Genomic DNA, 13,720 nt, shown 5'->3' on the forward strand with positions numbered 1-13,720 from the left:
CAGTTTCTATTGATTCTTTTTCTCCCTTGGTGTATAGGACACAATTTCTAGATTCTTTGAATGTCCCATAATTTGTTTTTAATATTGAACATTTTGTATATAATAATATTGAATTCTAAAAATTCCATCAAACCTTCCCTCTGTTGTTGCTGCTTGTTTCAGCAGTTGTTGTTTATTGTATGTGGCCAATGACTCTGTTCTCTTAGATTAGTAGACAGCTAATGATTGGACAGATTTCCTTAAACACCTGGAAAGAAAAAATATCCCTGTCATTGCAGAGAGTCTGTGTCTTTGTGTGTGCTGGGGCATGCCTTCAGTGCTAACCAAGGCATTTTACAATTCTATCTTACCCTTAATACTTGCTTCCACGGAGTGTCAAGTGTCTTGTTTGGGGGTTTCAGGTGTTTCTAGTTAATCAGTTTCCTCAGGGGTATTTTTCCCCATTGGTCCAATTCACATCAAAGATGAGTCCTAGACACCATCTGATGTTCAAGTATTTTATTTTGTCAACACTCTTACAAAATGGGCAGTGGGAACAGGCTAGTGGCATCTGTAGAAACTATCCCACAGAAAGCCCAGACATTGGTTAGGGGATTATATGATGGACTGACTGGGAGGGTCTCCATGTGGAGGATATTGTCAGAGTTTGGGGGATTCTTCCCTTTCTCCTATTCAATCTGTCAGTTACCAGGTGTTTCTCTCATAAAAAAGTTTAACCTATTCTTGTAAGGATAAGCTTTGTCTTTGTGCTGAAATGGTCTTGTCTCCTGGAAATCTCTCAGCCAGAGTTGATAAACCCTGGGCCAGGTTGCAACACATAGTGTTGGCTCTGAGAGATGTTTCAGTGGGCCTTATGACTGTCGTTAATTGTTCAGCCACAATATGTCTCTTGTAGTACATGACACTCAAGTCACTCATAGGAGAGAGCTTAGGGTTCTCTTATTATCTGAACACAGCCCTATACCCTTTCAGATTCATAGGAACATGCTAGATATTTTGAAAGTTCATATTCCAACTAATACATTTGTCCTTATATGTTTCTGTTAAACATTCCCCATCTACCTGCTTTAGCTTAACATTGGTTGATTTCTGATTTAGGAAAACTAAAAGCAAGCCTTTGGAATGATTTTTTTTTTTTTGATGCCACTAGATAGATTGAAGCAAATAATTACAATTTTTTGGAAATGAAGTCAGTTCTGCTCTTTCCAGTTGTAGTACTAGAAATGTTCACTGTTATTTTCAGTGCTGCCACTGAACTGGGGAGCAGGAGATAGGGCCAGGCCAAGTTAATATCAGCATAATGTATTGTTTTACACATATTTAGGTGTTTTTGTTTTATCTTCCTTGATTCATAGATTCCATGGTTGCTGGAAGTTTTCATTCAGTTTACAGAATTTCAAAAAGTTGATTTTAATAGCTTTTCACAGTTTTCTTGTTTCTTTTGTGGAAGGACAGATTTTTGGATTTCCATACTCTGCCATGTTTGCTGTTGTCCCTCTTAATTGGGTTTTGATTTCTATTTTCCTAATCACTAATAATGTTGGGCTTTTAAAATGTGTTTAATTGTCATTTTTATGTCTTATTTGGAGAAATATCTATTTAACTTCTTTGCCTAGTTTTAATTGGGTTATTTGTTATATTATTGAATTTGAAGTACCCTTTACATATTCTGGAAATAAGCCCTTTATCAGTGAGATGATTTGCAAATGCTGTCTCCCATTCTGTGGATTGTCTTTTCTCTATCCTAATGGTGTCCTTCAAAGAATTTTTCTACTTTTTTTTCCTTTTGAATCTGTAGATCAATTTGGGAATTTCCCATTTTAGCAATATTGAGTCTTATCTACATAAACATAGGATGTCTTTCCACTTAATTAAACCTTTAAAAAGTGTCTTTAAACATTATCTTATAGTTTCAGTGTAGAAGACTAACACTCTTTCTTTAAACTTATTCTGACATGTTTTATTCTTTTTGATGCTATTTAGCTTTGGTCTTCTTTTTTTTCTAGTTTTTTAAGGTAAAAAGTTTGGTTATTGGTTTGAGATCTTTTTATTTTTAACATGGATGTTTACAGCTATAAACTTCTCTCAAAGAACTCATTTAGCCACATATCATATATTTTCTTATATTGTGTTTTGTTTTGATTTAACTCACACTATTTTCTTTTCTTTCTTTCTTTCTTTCTTTTTTTTTTTTTTTGAGACAGAGTCTCGCTTTGTTGCCCAGGCTAGAATGAGGGCCATGGCGTCAGCCTAGCTCACAGCAACCTCAGACTCCTTGGCTTAAGCGATCCTACTGCCTCAGCCTCCCGAGTAGCTGGGACTACAGGCATGTGCCACTATGCCCGGCTAATTTTTTCTATATAGATTTTTAGTTGGCCATATAATTCCTTTCTATTTTTAGTAGAGACAGGGTCTCGCTCTTGCTCAGGCTGGTCTCGAACTCCTGACCTCGAGCAATCCACCCGCCTCAGTCTCCCAGAGTGCTAGGATTACAGTCATGAGCCACCGCGCCTGGCCCAACTCACCCTATTTTCTAATTTCTATGACCTAGGTATTCATTAGGAATGTGCTGTATAATTTCCACATATTGGGAATTTCAAAATTCCTTTTTGTTTATTTCTAATGTAATTCTATTGTGGTCAGAGAACATATTTCAATGATTTCTTTGCTTCTAAACTTATTGTGATTGCTGTGTGGCCTAATAACTACCTTGGACACCATTCCATGATCACTTGAAAAGAACATATTTTCTACTGGGTAGATTGTTGTATATATGGTAGTTATAGTTGTTTTTTTTTTTGTCACAGTTCATTTTATTAATAGAAAATAAACACTTATTCCAGTTTAAAAGTTATTATACTTGAAGATGCTAATAAAAAATGAATTTAAAATAATCTCTTAATCCTGCTTTAAACTAAGACAATGAAATGTGGCTTAAAAAAAAAGTATTCAGCACCACTGCTCATAGGTCTTTCAGAATTTGTTCTTAAAGCTTCCAGAACTTTCCTGTCTGTAAGGTACAGGAATTGCTGAGCTACGTGAAGAAGGCCTCTCTGGGATAGCCAACGGGGAGTTAAGCAATCATCATGAAAGGAATCGATGTACGTTCAGCATGGTAACTTAGACTACACAATGATTTCCCTCCCCTCAATTTAGCTCAGGAGAGATGACATGCTTCTAAAAACCGAGGTATGAGGAGTCAGAATGTTGTTTGCTTTTAGAATTGGTCTTTACAACTGACAACAATCTCTGGCACAGATGCTATTGGTCCTTAATGTCCTGTGATTTTAGGAAATTGTGTAAATAGTTTGGATTTAGTTCAATTCAAAAATTAAACAAGTTTAATAAGGTTCACTAGTTTGGCAGAATAAGGGTCTACTGGTTTAGTATCCTTATAAAATACATATGTGTAGGTAAATCATAGTCTTAATGTATACTTAGAATACTGTATTATTTAAACCAATATCTATTTTAACAATTATCTATAATTAGAAGCAGCTGATGAAACTGAATCCAAAATTATGACAAAGGAGACTCACTCTCACTTGATGCTGTGTTGCTTAGAGAACTTTTTAAAAGTTTGTGCCCTTAAAGCCATTCAAGGAGAGGGGTAAGGAGGTCCCCTCTCATTTTTTACTTGAGGATTCCAATTGGGGCTGGGCCAGAAATTAGCACTTCTAAATGTTTGAGAAAAGTCCAAAGAAGTGTTAAAAAAGTCTTTTATGCAAAAGAATATCTTTCTGCATCAGTGAGTAGCACTGCTCATCAGAATTTCCTAATAACACAAAGACAAAAATCAAATCCATCCACTTCTGATCAGACGTCAAAGGAATGGGAGGCAGACTATTATGTCAACCCCTAGTCTGAGCTCCTGCTGGCCTTTTCCTATATACTGTTCACCAATGTGAGTAAAGTGGACACTTCTTTGAGAGAATAGTGTTTGATGGCCAGGATCTCTTTTGGGCATTTCTTCCTAAGTGGAATACACAACAGATAAGGGAGTAGGGGAAGTAATACAGGTAAGCTACTCTTTCCAGCTCAGAAGGAGTTGATGAAGCCCATATATGCATTCAAGAAGCCCATGGGATCCTCTAGCTGTGGATAGTGGCTAATGTGGTCATCCAGAATCGACACTGTGGACCGCAACAGCGTTTTCCTGTATAGCTCCAAAAACTCTGGATAGGGATTAACAGGATCCAATGGCCCATAGATAAAATGAATGGGAATAGTTACAGAGATAAGAGCTCCCACCCAGTGTCTTCTGAACTTCTTCCGCTGATTGATGTACTGTAAGAGACTGTCGATTACTAAGTTCCTGTCATTGTTGTGGATTGCTGCCCACATGTCCCACAGTTCGCTCTTGGAGGGCGGAGTGTATGGCCCAAAGACTGGGGTGAGAACTCTCGAGAATACAAAGAAGTTCATCAGCTGTGTGAGGATGGGTGACAGCACGCCTCCATCTTTGAGTAGCTTTTAGAGGAGAGGATGGCAAGTCTCAGGAAAAAATACCTCCATTTGACAGACACAGACTCCTTATGGTAAGCCGCCAAGATTGATTCTGCTTGTACCTATAGGGGCAGCTCCTGAGCAACAATATCTCCATAATCGTGAGATAAAAGGTTGATCCTATTGTTCTGGAGCCCCAGATGCTGCAAAAGCGCTTCCATGATGCTGGCTTGCTCAAATATGGAGTAGTGATGTGGTCTCGGTTTGTCACTGAAACCAAAGCCTAAGAAATCAAGGGCAATCACTCGATGAAACCTCAAGGTCAGACCTTCCCAAATCTTCTACCAATCATAGCTGGATGTTGGAAAGCCATGTAAAAGCACAACTATCACCGGGCTTCCAATCACACCTGCAGAGTCTTGGTAGAAGATGCGCAGTCCCTTGTAGGTGAAAAATTTGCCTGAAGCCTTCCATGCGTGAAGGGCAGGGGAAAGCTGAGGGGGCGGGATGTGCAGGTACGCAGCAAGCAGGGGCACAGCCAACAGCCCCACCTGAACCCACCACTCTCGCATCCTGATTCAGGTAAGCCCTGGGCTACAAGACTCCATGTTGAGGAGGAACCGTTTGCGCATCTATAGTTGTTTTTTATTGTTAAGTCTTAATTTCCTTATTGATCTTCTGTCTCGTTGTTGTATTCATTATTGAAAGTCAGATATTAAAATGTTCATCTGTTATTAATTATCCATGTTTCCTTTAAAATTCTGTCACATTTTTTATGTGTCTTGGGGCTCTGTTGTTAGGTGCATATACCTTTATAATTGTTATGTCTTCCTGATGGATTGATAGTTTTATCATCATAAAATGTCCTTTGTCTCTACCTATACTTTTTTTGTTTTTTGTTTTATTTTTTATTGATACGCAATAAAGGTACATAGTTTCAGGGTACATGTAATAATTTAATACATTTTTATAATTTGTAAAGATTAATGTGTATACTTGGGATATCTATATCACCTTAAATGTTTGCCTTTTCTTTATGCTAGAAACATTTGAATTACTCTCTTCTAGCTATTTTGAAATGTATGATAGAGTATTGTAAACTATAGTCACCCTACTGCTCTATCTCACACTAGCTCTTATTGCTTTTGTAAAATTCTACCAACAGTTTTTGTCTTAAAGTTTATTTAGTATGATATTAGTGTATTTTGTCAGATTTTATTATAGCCTGTCCACTTTCTGGGTACTATTAATGCAGTTTTATCTTATTCTTCTTTCCTTTTATTTTTCGACCTATTTTTTTGTCTTTGAAATCAAAGTATGTCTCTTGTAGACAATATATAATTGTGTCAATCTCTGCCTTTTAAATGGAGAGGTTACTTCATGTACTAATTATGTAATTACTGATAAGGTAAAATTTTCAACTGCCATTGTTCTATTTGCTTTATGCTTTATGTCTGTTTTGTTTTAATAGTCTTTCTTACTGATTTTTTAAAATTATAAATTAATGTCCTTTGCCTGTTTTGTATTATTAGTCTTCCCTATTGCCATCCTTTATTGTAAATAGGTATTTCCTAGGATACCATTTCAATTTTCTTGTCTTTTATTTATTTTTTTATTTGTTTTGTTTTTAGTTCTTCTCTTGGTGGTTGCCTTTGAGATTACAATTATTTTTTTAATTTGTAAAAGCATATTAATTGTTTAGATTTAATATTAAATTAATTTCAACAGTATATGGAAACTTTGTTCAAATGTAGCTCTGTTCCCTCACCTTTCATTTTTTTATATTATTATACTTCAAAGATTTATACTGTCTTTTATATTTGCCTAATAATTATGTTACTGGTTCTTTTGATTTATTCACATAGATTTGAGTTACTGTCTAGTGTTATTGTGTTTAAATCTAAAGGGTCCATTTACTTTTTTCTTGTAGGATAGCTCTTTTGGCAACAGGTTATCTCACATTATATTTACCTGGGAATGTCTTAATGTTTCCTTCATTCTTGAAGAATCGTTTTGGTTTATAGAGAATTATGAATTGACACTTTTTTTTGTTTTTTTTTTTCCTTTTTCTATTGTGCCAGATATGTCATTTCTTTCTTTCTTGCAATTTTGAAGAATTTTTGACTTTTGAAATTTTCACTAGGTATAAATTTCCTTATATTTAGTCTACTTGGAATTCAGCAGATTCATTGTGTATGTAGATAAGTGTTTTTCTTTGCATTTAGGGAATTTTACTAATTTTTTCTCCAGATAATATTTTTCCCCTTTTTCTCTTCTGTAACTCTTATGTTTATGCTGATAAGCTTGATTGTGTTCTTCAGCACTCTGAAGCTCGGTTTTTCTTTTATCTTATTTTTCTGGTTCATAGAATGGATCTCCTCAATTGTCTTATATTTAAATTTGTTGATTCTTTTTCTTGCCAGCTTAAATAGACAGATTACTTTTTCTATTAAATTTTTATTACTTATTTTTCGACTTCAGAATGTCTTTTTATGTATTATTTCTGTGTCTTTATTATCTAATTGATGAGACATCATTGTCTTACTTTCCTTCATTTATCTGGACATGGGTTCCTTTAATTATTTGAAATATTTATAGTAGCTCATTTTATGATGTCATTTGTTTAGTATGTCCCACATCTGGGCTTCCTGAGAGACCATTTTTCTTGATTGCTCTATTTCTTTTTTTTACAGCAATTTTTTTTTTTTTTAATTTCAGCTCTTCATGGGAGTACAAAAGCTCAGGTTATATTTCTTATGCATGTACCATACTATCTTGTTTCTATTTTTATTTCAAAATGTTAAGGGGGTACAAATGTTTTTGTTACATGGATAGTTTTTATAATGCTTAAATAATGGCAATTTTTGTGCCCATCACCCAAATAGTGTTCATTATACCTATTAGGTAGGCTTTTATCTTTCTTCTCCTACCCCTCCCCTCTTCTTGATTTCCAATGAGTTTTACTTCTCTGTGAGCCCATATGTGCCCAAAAATTAGTTCCAAATTATTAGAGAGTACATGTGGTGTTTATATTTCCATTCCCAAGTTACTTGACTTAGGATAATGTTCTCCAGTTTCATCCAAATTGCTCCAAAAGACATTAATTCATTCCTTTTTATGGCTGAGTAGTGATCCATGGGGTGTGTGTGTGTGTGTGTGTGTGTGTGTGTGTGTTGGGTATTTTTGTTTTGTTTTGTTTTGTTTTGTTTCGTAGTTCTCCTCAGAGATCTTTAACCTCCTTGTATTCCTAGGTATTTTATTTTCATTGCAGTTATTCTAAATGATATTGAGTTCTTGATTTGACTCTCATCTTGCCTGTTATTAGTGTATAGAAATGCTACTAATTTTTATACATTGATTTTGTAACCTTAGACTTTACTGAATTTATTTACCAATTATAGGAGTCTTTTGGTGGAATCTTTGGGGTTCTCTAGATATAGGATCATATCAGCAACAGGGATAGTTTAAACCTCTGTTTCCTTATTTGGATGTCCCTTATTTCTCTCTCTTGCCTGATCACTTTGGCTAGGAATTCTAGTACTGTGTTGAATAAAAGTGGTGACAGTGGGTATCCTTGTCTTATTCCAGTTCATAGGGGCAATGCTTTGAAGTTTTCCCCAATTCCATCTGGATTCTAAGGTCTCTGCTGAGAATTCTACAGTTAGCCAAATGGGTTTTACTCTGTAGGTTAGTTGTTGCTTTAGTCTTGCTGCTTGTAGAATTTTTCCTTCATTTTGACTTAAGCCAGGTTGATTACTATGTGTCTTGGAGTGTCTTCTTTGCTATGAATCTTCCAGGTATTCGATGACCATCTTGTATCTGGATGTCTGAATCTCTGGTCATACCAGTGAAGTTTTCCTCAGTAATTCTCTCAAACAGATTTTCCATGCTTTTATCTCTATCTTCTTCTCTCCCAGGAGTGCTTATAACTCATATATTAGTTCAATTTACATAGTCCCATATTTCTCTATGTGATTGTTTATTCTTCTTTGTTTTCTTTTATGCATGTTTGAATGACTGGGTTTGGACGAGAGCCTTGTTTTCAGGTTATTTTGTGGCTACTTTTTGTTGGTTTTCAACTTTCTCTTCAATTCCATTCATATTATTTGCCATCCATATTCTGAATTCCATTTCTGTCATTTCAATAATTTATTTTTATTTTTATTTTTTTATTTTCCCAGCTCTTCCATGGAAGATAATTGAGGTTTTTTTTTTTTTTTTGAGACAGAGTCTTACTTTGTTGCCCAGGCTAGAGTGAGTGCCGTGGCGTCAGCCTAGCTCACAACAACCTCAAACTCCTGGGCTTAAGCGATCCTACTGCCTCAGCCTCCTGAGTAGCTGGGACTACAGGCATGTGCCACCATGCCCAGCTAATTTTTTCTATATATATTTTTAGTTGTCCAGGTAATTTATTTCTATTTTTTTAGTAGAGACGGGGGTCTTGCTCAGGCTGGTCTCGAACTCCTGACCTCGAGTGATCCACCTGCCTTGGCCTCCCAGAGGGCTAGGATTACAGGCGTGAGCCACCACTGCGCCTGGCCCAATAATTGAGTTTTGATTGTAGCTCCATTTTGATCCTTTGGTGGTGCAAATTATTATTATTTTTTTTTTTTTTTCATTTTGCTAGTGTTCTCTTGCTGGATGCCTCTCATCTAATCCTCTTCTCTTGGCTCAGGGCTAATAGGTTTGCAGGACAACTATTCTCCTTTGCTGGGAGCTCTCTTACTTAGTGAGAAGAAAGGGAGGTCCCTAGACTGTGCTTTTGTGTCCTACTCTGGAATGTTGACTCAGCAGGGGAGAGGAGGACACACTGAGAGCTTGTAGTGTACCTGTTCTGTTATGTCCCATGCCCCTTGCCAGTGCTGGATGATCTTTGTGTAGGGTGGTGGTTGTTTCCCCAGATTGTTGTTGAAAGTTTGAATTCAGGCCCAGGTGAGACCCTCTCCATGGAGGCTCGTGCTGTAGGTGATTTCTCCTGTTGGGGTCTCCCTATGGAAGTGACAGTGGCAACTGAGTGAGGCTATCTAGGCAGTGGCCATGGGTGTCTTGACTGTGGGTATTTGCAGCAGTGGTGGAGACTGAAGAGTTGGGTCTTGGGGTCCAGGTGCAATGCTGGAATCTCAGGGCAGTGTTGTGGGCCTGGCAGTAGCTCTGAAATCACAGGGGGAGAGCCTTAGGCCTGGGTGTATGGAGATCCTCAGAACTAGAACAGGTGACCACAGAGGTAGAGCTCGGCAGGTGGAGGAGGACTGTTCTGATAGCTCAGGGACTATAAATGCAGAGCCATGTGGGAGGGATTGGTTCCTGTGGCCCAGGGACCACAGAGGTGGGTTGGGGCCGTTGGGTGGCGAAGGTTCTCCCCCATGCCTGGGTTCTGCTTAAGTAGTCACTCAAGGCTTCCCAGGTGGTGCCTGTGGTGCCTAGAGCGAGTGCCTCTTTTGCTCAGATCCCATGCTGGGGGCAAGAAAGGCACTCCACTTCCCAGTCACAGGGTGCAGCATGGGTGAATGTGTGTTCTGTCCTCTCCCTGGCTAGGGCAGTGGAAAGGCTGATGCTGCAAAGTCCAGTGCTATGCAGACCTGGCACCGTGTACCTGAGAGCTCAGAATGGGATCAGCATAAATCACAATGACCCTGCTGTGCCTCCCCTTCAGTGCAATGTCTCTGTGCAGACCCTAGAGGCTTGTCAGTCATTCTAGAGGTGTGACGGTGTAGAGAGCCCCCTCATACCTCAGGCTGCAGTAACTTCGGGGTGAGCGTGGAGCCCCAGGGCTCTGTCCTTGTGACCTTCCTCACATGTGGATGCCTCTCTGAAGATCCCTTTGATCTTGACAAATGAATTATCCCATCACCTTCTCTTTTACTCTGACAGTCCTCCAGCACTTCTCCAGAGTTTTACAGCAGTGTTCTTTTCTTTTTTTTTCTCTTTTCTTTTCTTTTCTTTTCTTTTCTTTTCTTTTCTTTTCTTTTCTTTTCTTTTCTTTTCTTTTCTTTTCTTTTCTTTTCTTTTCTTTCTCTTCTTTCTCTTTTCTTTTCTTTCTTTTCTTTTCATTTCTTTCTTTTATTTTTTCTTCTCTTCTCTTTTCTTCTCCCTTCCTTCTTTCCTTCCTTTTCTTTCCTTTCTTTCCTTCCTTCCTTCCTTCCTTCTCTTTCTTCCTTTCTTTTTTTTCTCTTCTCCTTCCTTTCCTTTCCTTTCCTTTTTCCTTTCTCCTTTCCATTCCTTTTTCCTTTCCCCTCTCCCCTCCCCTCTCCTCCTCTCCTCTCCTCTCCTCTCCTCTCCTCTCCTCTTCTCTGGCAGAGTCTCACTCTGTTGCCCAGGCTAGAATGCCATGGCATCAGCCTAGCTCACAGCAACTTCAAACTCCTGGGCTTAAGCATTCTTCCTGTCGCAGCCTCCCAACTAGCTGGGACTACAGCTGTGTGACACCACACCCAGGTAATTTTTTTCTATTTTTAGTTGCCTGCCCAGCTATTTCTTTCTATTTTTAGTAGAGACAGTATCTCCCTCATGCTGAGGACAGTCACAGACTGCTGACTTCAAGCGATTCTCCTAACTTGGCCTCCCAGAGTGTTAGGAAACAGTGTTCTCTTCAAGAAGAGCCATCCATACGTAGGCATCCACCTGCAACATTCCTCTCCTTGAGAGTGGTGATTGTCAGCTGCTTCTAGTCTGCCATTTCCCCCTCTTCCCTCATACTTTCCTGTTTCTTTGTATATGTCATATTGTTTTAAAAAACTAGACATTTTAATACACATAGAAACTCTGGAAATGATATCTCTCCCCAGAGTTGATTGCTGCTGTTTGTTAATATTTTCCAAACTAATTCTGTAAAGTTTGTATTCATTGCCATGTATGGTCTCTATGTGTCAGTTAACTAAGTGGCCAACTAATGATGGACAGAGATTTTCTCAAATGATTTGAACCAGTAAGTTTTCCATCCATAACCAATATGCTGTGTGTACATCTTAGAGCATTACATGAACATTTGTTTAGGCAATTTACACTTCTGCTGTAGTCTTCACTTTTTGTTTGCTCAGGGCCTCAAGGTCAGCCAGAGGTGAGAGATGAGGTATTTTTGAGCTCTTTTTTGAGTATATGCATAGCTCTACACATGAACAAAGCTTTCTAGATACCTAAGAATATGTCCGCAGTTTCCAAAGCCCCCAGTGGACATCTCATTTTCCAGAGGTTAAGTTTCTGTGCCAGCTTTTGACAAATGCACTGATAGGCCTTTTCCTAAAGCGTGGACTTTGAGTCAGATGAAATAATAATGCCGTATCAATGTATCTCTTCCTGAGAGCTGCATGAGATCTCCAAACCCAATAATGGTTGATTTAAAAGTTTAGTTTTGTTCTTTATAGGGTTTGTGAAACATTGCATTTGTTCTAACAATAAAAGCTATATGAAAATATGTACTTAGAGACAAGTCATTCGCTTCTATGTCTGAAAACCCGATCATATATACGCCCTTCTATCAGTTGGTTTTTCACCTAGCCCCTGTAGTTAACCAACTGGTTTAGTTGATGATTTCCATGATCGGCAATCTCATTAGCTGTTGAGGGGAAGAGGTTCTGGGGAGAGCCCCATGCCCCTTACCTGGCGGCTCTGCCTCTTTAAACTTGGAAGCAGTTGAGGTGTTTAGGAGGATGGCATTACAAAATCCTTCCGTGTGACACCTGTTGGGAAGCTGGCCCTGAGAAGGTGTCTACATTTAAACAGCCCTGTGTCACAATGAGGTCGAAATTGCTATTCTGTTCCTTCTGTGGAAATTCATGGTGAAATTGTGCAGCGGGGTAACATGTAAACAGGGTAGTCATTGGGTTTTGTTTTGATGGCCAGGCATGATTGGAGAACAAGGCCATCAGAGATGTGTAGTCTTATAGGCCTCAGGGCATTAGACGGAGGCAGCTACCTGTGTTGCTGGCACCTTTAAGGGTCCTTGAGATGAGGAAACCATCAGCCAGGAAGGTAGCTGTCATCTTGCAGGTACAGTTGCCCTGGGAATGCGACCAGAGGGAGCATGGCCCCACTGTCGCCAGATCCCCTGGGAGTGTGAGCACAGCGTGACAACAGGAGAAGTAGCCGCGTTAGGCAAGGCACCCCTGGCCCCTGTCAGAAGCTCGCAGAGGCCGTGGTTCTCATGCCCTTGATGCAAGGCCTTGGTCTAGAGCGTTAGGATTTTCATGGGGTCAAACCTGGAAATCGTAGAGGGTGACTGGCCTGTCAGGAAATGAGGAACACAAGCGCAGACTAGCATGTGTGTCTCACCTAGGCACACGCCCCAAGGACTGCACAAGCGGTTCCAGAAACACCGTCTGCCTGAAATAGGGGCTCCGACTAGGACACAAGTGAAGGCGTAGTGGTGGCCACGAAAGTTATTTTGGAAACACGTGTTTATGGGTCGGGTCTGGGTAGAAAAAGCCCCGAGGCAGTTAAATGAAGGGCAGGAAGGTTACCCCGCTGGAAGGAATGGCATGGAAGTGGCGGCCCGTGTCCCTGGGTCCCCCTCTCAACGGTGCATATGCCTTGTGTACAGTTCTCAGGGGGAGTTGCCTTGAGAGGCATGCTGTCTGCTTGGAAGGAAGCCCTTCGTTTCTTCTGAGGCCCGGAGGTGCTACGGAATCCTGGAATCGGGATTGGCCAACTTGTGCCCCATGCTGGTGGATCGCTGAGGAGGAGGGTAAGCACTCCCTTGCCCCGCGTGCTGATGGTGTCTGCAGGCCCTTGCAGCTCCTCCCGGGAGCTGTCTCTCAGCAGGCCAGTGATGGCTTGCCGAGTTCCACCCCCAGAGGGAAGGAACGGTGTGTTCCTCTGGCTCCGTGGCGTGGCCCTGGGTCCCCCAGGGCGCTCAAGGCCTTGGAGGTCCCCGGCTCGCCCACCGCCGTTTTCTGGGGATGATACTTCCAGCGTCTGGGAACGTGGCTTGGATCGATGATGAGTCCCCAAAAAAACATTCCTTGGAAAATCTGAACAAAATGAGTGAAACCCACTACCGTCTCTCTCATCGGATCTGAGGTCCAGCACGTTGCCTGAGCCAGAGCCTTTAGGAGAGTGAGGGAGGAATGCCACTGGTACACATTTGCCCATCCACACAGGGCATCCACACTTGAAGGCCCTGCATGTCACGGGCATTAGGAACACCCCCAACAGGTGCTGTACAAGGGAAGGGGAACGGTCCGTGCGGTGGGCACTCAGGTGGTGGTGTGGTGGCCAGCACTGCAGGCCTAAGTACTGGCGGTGGTCCAGGTGGGCTAGGCCTGGGGAGCTCAGGGCC

General features: G+C 40.3%; 1 non-coding gene and 1 pseudogene across 1 annotated transcript; one reads left to right on the top strand and one right to left on the bottom strand.

Annotated features, from left to right (window-relative positions):
* Positions 1 to 4,000: 4,000 nt before the first annotated feature.
* LOC123644713 lies at positions 4,001 to 5,072 on the bottom strand (annotated as a pseudogene).
* An 8,299-nt stretch (positions 5,073 to 13,371) lies between these two features.
* On the top strand, positions 13,372 to 13,465 carry LOC123645385. The gene has a single exon (XR_006737561.1). It is a non-coding gene; the product is annotated as a small nucleolar RNA SNORD116 (small nucleolar RNA).
* The last annotated feature ends 255 nt before the right edge of the window (positions 13,466 to 13,720 follow it).

This window comes from Lemur catta, chromosome 9 (genome assembly GCF_020740605.2).
Source record: "Lemur catta isolate mLemCat1 chromosome 9, mLemCat1.pri, whole genome shotgun sequence".
NCBI lineage: Eukaryota > Metazoa > Chordata > Mammalia > Primates > Lemuridae > Lemur > Lemur catta.